The sequence below is a fragment of the Euprymna scolopes genome, chromosome 30 (assembly GCF_053919585.1).
Source record: "Euprymna scolopes isolate OS-2025 chromosome 30, ASM5391958v1, whole genome shotgun sequence".
NCBI lineage: Eukaryota > Metazoa > Mollusca > Cephalopoda > Sepiida > Sepiolidae > Euprymna > Euprymna scolopes.
The window spans coordinates 8,247,145-8,260,536 of NC_136511.1; the positions used below are offsets into that span (position 1 = coordinate 8,247,145).

The 13,392-nt window shown below is 34.5% G+C and overlaps 1 protein-coding gene across 3 annotated transcripts in view; it reads right to left on the minus strand.

Moving 5' to 3' along the window:
- The window catches only part of LOC145254646 (protocadherin Fat 4-like), a 1,852,201-nt gene that overhangs the window by 1,158,676 nt on the left and 680,133 nt on the right, over nt 1–13,392 (minus strand). The window lies entirely within an intron of this gene.

Below are 13,392 nucleotides of genomic sequence, written 5' to 3' on the forward strand. Positions count from 1 at the left end.
CATTTAATTTTAAAATCTCTTTCCTTATGTATAAAAACTTCAAAATCTGTATTGGTATCGGTTAAAAACTTAAAATTCGTTTAATTATATCGAACATTTAAAAATTTCCAAAAATACGTTTAAAGTTTTAAAAAATATATTTTTAATTATATCGAATCACGTTTAAAAATTTCGAAATACGTTTAAAAATTATTTTTTAAAAACCCAAATCTTTCAAGGTTTGGGGAAGTGAGTATTTATCTATCCTAAGTGATTTCCCTAGTTTATTAACATTATTATATTTTTCTATAGTTTTAAATTCGAAATAGGTTATAAATTACATTTATAAAATATAATATATATATATAATATATATATATATATATGACATTAATTAAAAATCTATAATATAATTGCGATTAAAATCCAAGTTTACCGACTAATTATTTATGTATTTACAATCTTTTTTCCTTATATATATATATATATATATAAACAACATCTAAGTGTTGTTCTTTTCATTGATCCAATTTATTAGGAGACCCTTCCTTCTATGTATGCAACTTTTCAAAGCTTCACTCCTCACATTTAAACATTTTATTTTTGGGTCATGAATGGACCGGAGGATGTAGTATTTCTCTGCGTTACAGAGTGAGCATTGACTTAATTCCGGGGACGTAGGCTGGTCTATGCTCTATTTTTCTCCATTTTATGGAAAAGGGTGTATTTTTTTCTTTAAGCTCCCACACGCGGGTAGCTAATGCTGTATTCATCCTTGTTTTAGCTCTAAAGGAGCTCATATGTGCATAATATCTTTGTTTAAATTGGCCTTTTGTCATACCTATATATATTTCCGGTATATTTGTGGATTGTTCCGTTACTGTGGCCTCATAGACAAGGGATTCAGCTTTACAATTACCCTCCAATGGACAGCTATTTTTGGTCCTGCAAGAGCAGCCTGCGTTATCTATCTTTTTTGGTTCTTTGGATATTATCGACTTTATTGATGGAGCTGTCGAGTAACTAACTTTCACCGTGTTTCTATTAAAAAGTTTATGTAGTCTATGTGTTCTTGGAAAATGTTTGTCTAGAAGGCTAAGAAAACAATGCCCTACTCTAGTTTTAGTGTTCAATGAAAACGGAGGTAAGAACCAGATTATTTTCCGTTTCCTCTTTCGTTTTATATTTTCTTTATTCTGGGTTTGTTGAAATTTTATGTTTTCATTGAACCCACTTTGATGCAGTGCGTCATTATAATATGGTGCTGCTTTCTCGAACACTTCAGCGTTCGAAGAAAGCCGTGAAATCCTTTGGCTAATGTTCGCTACCATATTTTTAAACACTGTGGGTGGGTGGCATGAACCCTTATTTATATACATGAGTTTTTCATTTAGTTTGTGAAAAGGGTTTGTGTATTTTCTTCTCGAGATCTAGAGTGGCATCTAAAAAATCTACTCTATCTAAATTTGTCTGTATTATTATTTTAAAGCCTAGTTCCTTAAAAAATTCAGTTAGGTCTTTTCTAAGCCTGTCTAGTGCACATCCATTGTAGTCACGCGATAGGCAAAGTCCATCATCTCTATATAATCCAAAAAAGTGATCTGGGAATTTATATTTCATGGTCTCCAGTAGAAAAAGTCCAACCAAATCGCAGATATCAGCACTGTCATACGCCCCCATACGCTCTTAAAATTTGGATTTTCCTTTTAATTGAGCACTCTGCTGGAATTCTTTTTCCAAAAAAACTAATCATATATATATATATATGTATATATATATATATATGTATATATATATATATGTATATATATATATATATATATGTATATATATATATATATATATATATATGTATATATATATATATATATGTATATATATATATATATATATATATATATATGTATATATATATATATATATATATATATATGTATATATATATATATGTATATATATATATATATATATATATATATATATGTATATATATATATATATATATATATATATGTATATATATATATATATATATATATATGTATATATATATATATATGTATATATATATATATATATGTATATATATATATATATATATGTATATATATATATATATATATATATATATATATATGTATATATATATATATATATATGTATATATATATATATATATATATGTATATATATATATATATATATATATATGTATATATATATATATATATATATATGTATATATATATATATATATATATATATATATATATGTATATATATATATATATATATATGTATATATATATATATATATATATATATATATATATATATGTATATATATATATATATATGTATATATATATATATATATGTATATATATATATATATATGTATATATATATATATATATGTATATATATATATGTATATATATATATATATATATATATATATATATATATATATATATAGAGAGAGAGAGAGAGAGAGAGAGAGAGAGAGAGAATGCAAAAGGCGATGGCAAGCATGTTGGGTTTCTTCCTTTTTTTTTTCTGCTGAATGCACATGCTAAATTTTCACTCTCAGACAAGCGGTGCATCCACTTCAATGGTATCCTGCTTGTTGTTGAGCTTCGGTAATTTCCTCCCACTTAACCGCTTTGGCAGTACATTAAACTTGGCGCTTTGCCAGAAATCAGCCGTTCTTGAGAATCCAGCAAATTGGTCCCTAAGGAAAATTTGTCAGCCATGTGACCCGGACAAGTTATCGATTTATTCCATTAGAAATGAAAGCAGAAAGAAAAAAAAATGTCCTAAGAAGATGGAGACACAAGTCCAGGAATCTACACTGTCCAATAATTTTAGTTAAGTGGTTGATATGTTTCAATACGTAGAATGTCAACTGGTGCTAGGTCTCCACTTGCCTCCCCATGAGGGCAGAGTTAGATATAAATTCTGCTCAATCATCGCCACCATTACCAATCCTGACGGTGTCGCCTCACCGTCTACTTGACGCTCATTAAACCATTATCCTCCAGTGGCTTTTAGGACTTGGTAAGTGGTGACTCTTTAGTAAAAATAACAAAAAAACAATTGGGTCTTAATGTGAAGAAAATCTACAAAAAAAAGTCTTAAAAAAAAAACAAAAAAAAAAACCCACCCTGGATTGGGACAGAAATTTAACTTGAATTTCTCCTCCAGTGACATTTTTTTTTATTAAAGTGCAGGTTGAGATGCATCATAGTTGGCCCCGATCGAAGTAGATAGCTAGATGCATGGAAATATCCATTAACATTTATTTGAAGCAAAAGTTTTACAGAAGATACCCTACTTTGCCCAATGCACATTTTGTGAACGATTCCAAGTGCATCACTAATTAAGGTCAACAGCTCACACTCTGTCAGTCAGTCAGTTAGATTTTATGATGGCCGACATTTGTGTAAATTTTATATCAAGAGTCTGTATACATTTGTATATTTATACCTAAGTAGAGCATATCCCACATACACCCTGAGTAGACTACCCTCGTGAGGAGGTAAGCAAATAGGGACGCAATATCGGTTGGCATGCTACATATATCCTGATTTGCTTATTGGGTATTTGCAACTAATATCCTGAAAGGTGTTCCTTTATCCGTCACCTACAGACCTGATAGATTGGAGATAGTCACTCTAAAGCAGGACAGAAAAGATGAAGTCAACTATCAGAACAGATACTACACTTTTATCCTGGCCAAAAGTCATTTAATGCCAAAACCATGGATGGTTTGTATAAAATTGGTTTGTAGATTAAGTTTTTGCTTTTTAATTAAGTCCAATTCAACATACTATTTGTTATCACAGGGCTAGCGGACATTCGAAAGGACATGCTGTATGTAGAGTTGGCATATGGGAGAAGGTCTTTTGATCTCCTCCCATTCCCAACTTTTATACATAGGTGTTGTGAGGTGAGAAATGAATGCGATCGACATCAACATTGGGAGAGCTTTGCAGTTGATGAAGCTCAAGATGAAACCCTGCATCCACATCTGAAAGCAAAAGAAAAGAAACACATACACACACAAAGCACATCATTGCCAACATCCCAGGGATCACACATGTTTGTGACCTTTACAACAGAATCTGCCATTTCCATATTGGTTTCTTCAGCCACAAGCAATTCTGCTCCAACTAAACAGACAGCCAGGACAACTCGGCTAAGGATGATTCATCCTGAACGATGGAGACTTAGGTAGAGAACCATGTAAATTGTAGGAAATATCGAATTCACAATCGATACCCTGAAGCCAAATGCATATCCCAATCAGAAGAGATGATTTTAACGTTATTTTTTGTCAAGACATGTCATCGTATTCTTACATATCAACACATCAAAGGCCGTAAATGACAAAGATTTCTCTAATTCTTACTTCTCTGATCTTGAGCATGTGATGCAATGGGAAAGGAAGTGGCTGATTCATTTTAATGCAGCTCAGACCAAGCTTCTATTTTTCCATCATTAACATTCTGACCCCCCGTCTGGCATCAATTGAAATGAATGGCTCTCGTCTTGGGGAGGCTCCATGTTTTGACAAGCTTCTGGGTCTGACATTTACTCCTGATTTGAAATGGAACACATACATCAAATCCATTGCCAAGGTTGCTGGAAAAATGGTTAAATTATTCTACCGCTCCAGTAGATATTTCACTGCTGGTGCAATTCTATACCTGTATAAGAAACAAGTACGTCCTAAAATGGAGTACTGTTGTCCCATCTGGGCAGGAGCTGCTAAAAGCAATTATCTTATATTTGTAGCTTAGTGCAGGATGCCCTTTTCTCTTCCATGCAACCTCTTTCCCACAGAAGAGACGTTGCGAGACTGTCTCTGCTTTATTGTTATTTTCATGGTACGTGCTCGTCTGAGCTCCAATCTATGCTCCCCTCTTGCTAAACTTTCACAAAAAACACTCATCTAGTTGAAACCACTATCAATAATTTCCCTCACTCTTTATTTGTGCCTAAATCCAAACGTAGATTCCATGAACAAAGCTTCTTTCCTAGAACTGCACACCTGTAGAACTCTCTTGTGTTTCCCTGCTTTCCAGCTTAGTAGAATATGGTCGTCTTCAAGTCCAATGTAAACAAGTTCTTGATAAACTATCCAATTTATAAAATTTCCACTACCAACGATTACTATGATATTGTTCCATTTACTAACGTACATTCATTAATCCTTATCCTTGAGTGACTTCTGGGCCTTGATAAGTGGTGACTCTTTTATAAAAAAAACAAGAAGACATACAGCACCTGAAATTCCTAAATGGTCACCCATCTGGTACTGCTCAGGTTCAATGTTGCTTAACTTCATTACATTATTTGCACAGAGCTTCTCATCCCAATGACTTCATCTTGAAAGAACAGCACACCTGTGTAATTTCAATCCTTTTTTAAGTTCTGCTTCCACTTAAGACTCTACTACCATTTAGACTTTCACCTGATGGAGTAGATGTGGTATTGTGGTTATTGTACAGAATGAATTTGCTTTTGTATTAGAAGTCACCGGTAAGTGATCGTGAGGAAAGCCAGTGATAAAATGGACAGACGTCTTGCATGAATGTGTTTGTAAAACGTACTTTAACTTGGATTAAGCTAGTGATTGTACCAAATAGAGACACAAGTTTACTATTTTTGACGCTGTCATAGTTTTCTTTTAGAGCATTTATGTCTATTAACATCTTAAATTGTAAAACTGACATCATTTAGATGATTTTAATTAAGGCTGTCCATTTAGATGCTTTGGACCGCTGTGACACTCGTCGCTTTGTACAGCTCCAGGTGCTTACCAACAGTGTGGGAGGCAGAGCAAAGATTCACAATTATGGAAGCCAAACGCTCTACTGGATGTCTGGAATTATACTGTTCGACTACATCTGGTGGGGGGGGGGCACTGATGAAGGCACCACATAATCACATGATCAGTAATGAGAGAGAATAGTGGCTTAGATATGCTCAGGGCCAACAAAAACACTGACGCAAAACTTACTTTTGTGATAAAAGTTGGTGGGAAGTGACCAAGAAGATAGTTGATGATGAAATGAGCAAATACCCTGGACAAAGATCTCTGCAAAATAGGCCTTCACCTGGACCAAGCCTGTGATCGTGTCAGATGGAGACAAAATCCGGGGTTAATTCATGAGGCAAAAAAAGAAGAGTCTACCCGCACGTGTATCTTGAATATATGACCTCTGTGGATTTTGTATTTTTAACATACACTGCATGCCAGAATTATATACACATGTTTTTGTCTTTGTTCTAACTCTAATAGTTATTAATAAAAATTAGTGATACTTGGCATATTATATGGCAACACAAACACAATGTGATTCAGTCACGTGCTGTGCCAGTCAAGGGATGAGTTCGTCCATCAATTAGTAGTGCCCATTGCACTCACTGGTTGGGAGAAACGCCAAGGTGGTCAACCCTGACTTAACTTGCAACAGTAAAAGTAAATATGGAGATCATTTCTGGAATTGACGTTTTTGGTGTCCATCGCAGGAGCCGTGAATGGCTGGATCATGTCGTTGACTCTGCTGCCGACCGACAAGGGTGGATGGCTTTGATGCAAGATGCGGTTAACACCAGTTGGGCCAGTTTAACCCATCCTGGGTGAATGCGGCCATTTTCAAAAACCTTTTTGATATTTTCAAGTGGGTAAGGGTGGACTTCTCTCTTGATCCTACTCATGGCTTGATGTGACATAGAGAAAATTTTTAAGAAAATACCTTTGTTACAACGTCTGTTGCAAACTCAGGGTTAGTAACAAATTTTTTAATGCTATGAATATCTCGATCCAATTCTTTGGCTAATTTTAAGGTAGATATCTTTACATCCAATCTTGCATATAAAGTTGACACGTTGAAATAGGCGACATGACACCAAAATGGTTGCTGTTTGTTTAATTTTTAATCTGTGCATGTGTTAGTGTTGTCATATAACGTGCCAAATTTCACTCATTTTTATTATAAACTATCGGAGTGAGAACAAAAAAACCCATTTGCATATAATTCTGGCACGCAGTGTACAAAAATGTTGGTCAACACATATGAAAATTTGAAAAATGATTTCTTTATTTGAAACATGTTTATTCACAGAAACAATTCATAGTGAAAATAATTTTTTTTATATAAAATATAAAATAAATCAACTAAAATAAACGTCATGGATTGCTTTTTTTTTTTTTTTTTTACATATTCTCAAATAAATGTTTTTTTAACATAAATATTTGTTTAAGAAAATATGTATTTGTTCAAAAATATGATTATTTAAAATTTTTTTTTTTTTAGAAATTTAGTATTTTTATTTTATAAACGTTCTCAAATATTTTCTTATTTCAAAATACTCAAGTCAACGTTTATTTAACATGAATGTTTATTAAGGAAAATTTGTCCAAAAACTTAAATAAAACTAATATTTATCATAACAGGGAAGAATTCAGCACAGGATATTACTGAAGAAATTCTTAGAGATCAGCTCAAATGAATATCTTTTTTTTAACATACATATTTATTCAAAAAAAAATGTGTACCTGTCCGAAACTATAGATCTTTTTTATTTAAAACTAGCAGGGAGACCCGACGTTGCCCGGGATTGAATGATGATCAACAAATGTTTCATACTCCCATATTTTTATTGTCATTGCAATCAGTGAAATCGGACATTTTTTTCAATCAAATCGATTGATTGCCTTTCCTAGTTAGGGACCTACAGTAGTGCACCGGGAGGAAGCTTCACATGCTTTCCTGCAGTGACGTCACACAATACACTGTCCTCTACATTGCACTGTAGAGAAGCTACTGTTGGTTTTATAAAATTAGTTTGATATATAATGATTTGAATTAAAGTTTAAAATGCAAAAGTATCATGTTTCAGTTGTGCTCTAAACAGATACATTCATTTCGAACACGCCCCTGTCATATCAAAGAACCTACTGTTGATTTTATATCTCTAGCCTTACTGCTTGTGCGGTGATAATGGCTTGAATTTAAGTTTAAAATGAAAATGTCAAGTATCATGGTGCAATTGTGCTTTAAGCAGAAACATTTATTTTGAACGCACCCCTGTCATATCAAAGAACCTATTTTTGATTTGTGTGGTAATAAAACTTCTCAAATGCACTTATGATGTTAGGCTGTGTAAGGTGTTAACTTTGGTCAAAATCGCATGTTCCTTCTTTCATCAGATTATTTCGATTATCGATACTTATTGAAGATATTTCGATATAAACCATATCAGGCACATAGAGTACTTTTGTGTGAAATTTCATAAAAATCGGCCCAGTCGTTTTCGAGTCCCTAGGGAACAAACTCACACACACAGTAGAGATTTACAGGGTGGAGCGATAAAGTGTCGCCCTAAAGAAAACAACACTGCAACTTTATTTTAAACAATCAATTCAGATGACTTGATTATGTAGTAGAGCTGACACCTATTCAATGTAGTCGCCTTAAGCCTCAATCACTGCCTCAATACAGGTCCAGAACTGGGAGCATACCTTTTCTTGAAGAGCCGGTGGGAGTTTGGTGAATACTCGGTGGATGGCGGCGATCGGGCTGGATTGGTGTTGTGGGAGGTTATGTTGGTGATGTTCTTGACATATGACTAAATGAAGTAGTCCAGCAGGTTCAGATCGAGGGAGGAGAAGGACAGTGAGAGAAGGGTACAAGGTCGTAGCACGCCTTCTGAAGCCAAGCTCTTTGAACTTGTGGGCCGGCATCGAGTCCTGTCAGCAGCCACCTGATTACACTAGGAGATCATCACACTCTTCAGCACATCCAGGTAACTTGATGTTGACTTTAAAGCCGACTTTAAAGATGTGAGGTGGCATGATGTGGCCTTCACTTGAAGCCACACCAAAGACCATAACCGTGGCTGGAAACTTTGTTTTCAGAACCCTGAGCACATCTCTGCTCTTTATGGCAATCCAGTAATACATTTTGAGGGTGTTGGCAATGGTCCTGTTGTCATAACTTGGATCTGTAGAGAGCATGACGTGTACAGCGGCGCATTTCCGATCTCGCTCGTTGAACATTGTGTCACTTTCAGACATGATAGAAGGCTTCTATCGCTCTTGGGATTTGTACACAACTGGTTAACTAGTAGATAGTGTACAAATAATAATAATAAAAAAAGAAAACCGGTTTTCATCAGACAGAAATGGAATCATGTCGTCTTTTCTAAGGCAACAATTTTATCGTTTCATCCTGTAGTATTTTTAATTCCTAAACGTCTTGGAATGTTTTCTTATTTTATTTAACAGTAACTAGCTGGTACGTAAACTAGTGTAGCCATATATTCAAAGTGCAGGACACTTTCTTAGGAGGAACTGGTTTGTCTCAGGCGATATGTCCTTTCACTTAATTTTCTAGGAAATACAAGGACATGCATAATCAAGAGAAAATTCCTGTAAGGAAAAAAAAAAGAGAGAAAAGAAAAGGACTGGAAGAAATGGTCGCTGTTAGGCACTCTTCAGTTACCTAACAAGGTTACAGCCGTTGTTTCCCAATGTTTTGAGGGCATACAACAAGAAAAGCACCTGGCAAGGACGTTTTGGTTGCTCATAATGGGTTTCTAAAAAAAGTAGATACTAAAGAAAATGTAATTTGTTCTTGTGCGTTCAAATGTCCATCGAGGGTTATTACCGTCATCTTGTATCGGATTGGAATCAAAACAAGTACAATAAGCATAGGCAGGTTCCTCCTCTCTGGCGGGAACATAACATGTTGGAAATTTATTTTTCTCATACGAACAAGAAAACATGACACTAGGTCGGGAAAGTGAGATTTGAAAAACTAGTGCTCTCGAGGAAGAGCACTCTGGATGAACAAAAAAAAATGCCTCAGCAGCCTCGTCAGAATTCCCAGTAGTAGTGCCTCAGGCGATTAGCAATAAACAAAGAGTGAGAAGGCAAAGCCTGGGAATTGCACAGAACCATACACCCTCAGGCTGACAGAAAACACCGCCGTCCTCAAAAAATGGCAGAGATATTGTTGGTCTGATTTTGGTATTATTTGACCCCAAAGTTTTCTAAAAAGAAACCATAAGACATAGGTGCATTAAGATAGCTCCATATTCATTATGAATTTTGGAACACAGCAGCTAGGTGTAAGGTGTTTCAATATGGGTAATATTTTATTTTATTTTATGCAAAAGAGCTCAAAAGAGAGTGGAAGCCATTTTCAAAAATTCAGGCATCTTTAGCTTTTGAAAAATTTTTATAATAGCTATTGGACGTCAATTAGTAATTATTTCCCATGTTGGCACACCAGTTCTCATTAAATCACTGAAGTTAAGCAACAGTGAGCCTCGTTTGTACCTGATGGGTGACCACTTGGGAATACAAGGCTCAACTCCCTACACTGTAGACCGTATCCCCGTTACATCCAAGTGAGGTAATCTCTAGTTTAATAGATCTCATACTGTCTACCAAGCTCCAACCTCTGTCCTATGTTCTTCGATGAGAAAGATTGCAGCAAAAGACATAACTGAGGGTGTGGGGATAAAAAAATCTAGAAAATTCTATTTATTTTCCAGAATGAAGAGCATTTATTCCGGAACATTTGACAAAGATGAAGCTTTTGAGGATGTCACAAAGTCTTGATTAACTGGTATAAATGAATCCAATCAAATGGATCCGGATGTGTGAGATTCTGATTTTCACAAGACAAAAAAAAAATCATGTGGACAATAAGATAATTGTATATGCTTGAAATTTATAGATTTTGCTCATAATTTCATTTCTACACACTTCAAGAACTCCATCTCTTCAATATCATATCATTACTGTCACTGCTTCAAAAAGATGAAGAGAAAACTTTGCTAAGTTGAGTGATGATGAGTTGATTGCTGCCAATGGTTACGACAGCGATTTTTATTTTAATGGCGATCTCTCCAGATTTGGAGTGATTTTCACAAAAAAGAAAGTCGCTTATTTTAGAGTGTTTATCCTCGCAAGGGAGGGAACTTTTCCAGTACTGACTAGTTAAAGCATGAAACCATTTGTTGTAAAAAAACTAAAAAAAAATAAATCACTTCAAGATCAAAAGACAACTTTGTCATAAAAATTGCTCATAGAATCTCAAGACGAAAGGGCAAATTAAATGAAATGAGATTAACAAATTAACAAAGCTGATCCATTAAGTTTTTTTTTTTTAGATAATTCTAATTAGCTTGCCATAAATTAATCCATAACTCTTGTCACATTTGGACTAGTGAACCATACACTAGCCTCTGTCTCTGACTCTGTCTCTCTCGAACAGGGTGCAAAAAAAGGATTCAACGTATAGATCTTACACTGTCTACTAAGATGCACCTTCTGTCCCATCGCTGCAGTTCTGCATTCCAGTGCTTCCATTATATCTACCTCCACAGAATGTGCGCTGACCAGCCTACTGCATCTGTAACCCTTCAACATAAATGACCACGAGAAACCCGACAAGCATAAAAGTCCTAGACTTTCACTGCAGAGATAAATCTTAATCTAACAGCTTCTTTCCTCGCAACGCTTGTCTTTAGGATTCCTTTCCTGCTCACCGTTTCCTCGACTGTATCAAAGAGCAGAAATTAAAATGTAATATGAACAAATATAGCATGGCTCCCCACTTAGAATGTCCGTCCCTGTAAATCTGGCCTCTAATTCAGAGTAGACCCTTACACGATAGTGGCAATGCGTCTTGTTTGGGTTGAACCAAAGTAAAAAGGAAAAGATTATATTTAATTATATATTCAATTATATTATTTACATATATTATTTAACTATATTTAATTACATATTTAACTATATTAATTCAAAATTGTCATAGACTTTGAAAATTCAGTATGTTACTGGTATACATCTTATAAGGTGACTGGCCAATTTTTTATGATTTCAAGTTCTAATCAACAGCTAGAGCAGTAATTGGAATGTATCCTACTAAAGCCTGATTGTACAGTTGGTGAATTTCAAAAATGCAATCTGGATGTAAAGACACTTCAGAAGAACGATATACGATAAAATTTTGTTTTAAACTTGGAAAAAAGTGCCACAGAAATATATGAAATGCTTCAGACAGCTTTTTGGATCACCTGGCATGAATCAAGCATCAGCATTTGAGTGGCATAAGAGATTCAAGAAAGGCAGGGAGTCGGTGAGAGATGATGAGAGGTGTGGGAGGAGTAAGGTAGTCAGAACACCAGAGTTGATTGGCCAAATAAAGAATTTCATGGATAAGAACCGTCGTGTGTCTATAGAGATAATCAGTGCACGGTTTGATGTCAGTGTGGAAACTGTTACACAATTATTCACAATGAACTGAAGATGCGGAAAATTTGCATGAATGCACCAGTCCATAACTCCATCGTTGTCAGAGGCTATTTAACCAAGATAGGCATCAAGACAGTTCCTAACTCCCTATAGTCCAGACCTTGCTCCCTGTGACTTTTGGTTATTACCTAAGCTCAAGGAAAACCGCAAAGGCTTTCGTTAATTGAGGAGATGAAAGCGGTTGTGATGAGGGTCATTGACACACTTACACAAGAGGACGCCCATGGGGCCTTCCAGAAGTTGTTGAAACGGTGCAATAAGTGCATTGCAGCCAGAGGAGATTACTTGGAAGGCGACTAGAGTTTTATGTGTGTATTATCAATAAAAGTGCCCTTTCGAAAAAAAAGTCTGGAAACTTATTGAAGGCACCTTGTATTACACTATTTACATTATTATAATTTAATATTATTATACTGCCTAGCTAAAACAACCACCAACAACTTTTCTCACTCTCTATCTATGCCCAAAACTCAACAAAAATTCCTTGAGCAGAGTTTCTTTCCTAAAGCTATCCGTTTGTGGCACTCAATACCGTTTATCTGCTTCTCAGCTGACTGTAACATGGCTGTCTTCAAGTCTAGTATGAATAAATTCCTATTGAGTTGTACATTTAGATAATCTAGTCTATCACAGCTCCACCCTGTCTGATCTTGTCTCATAATCTACCTAACATTTAACCCTTATTCTTGTGTGACCTTTAGGCCTTTATATATGGTGACCCACAAAGTTAAAAAAACAAACAAAAAAAACAAAAAAAAACAATATATTAATTATTACTAGCAGAACCCAGGGAAATTCCACGATAGTTGAAAATTTTAAAAACACATTATAAACAAAATTAAATTAAAAATTAAAATAAAACAAATAACCACGAATTTAAAACAAATTTAAGTTAATTGTTTTTAACCTTTTAAAGCTAAATTTTCCAATGAACATTGTTTTGCTTTTGTATTATGAATAATTTTTAATATAAAAATTATAAAGGAACAGGTGTCAATTAACTTACACATTTTTTTGAATAAAAAAAAAATCTATGATAAAAAAATTACAGTCTCCTTCCAATATGATTT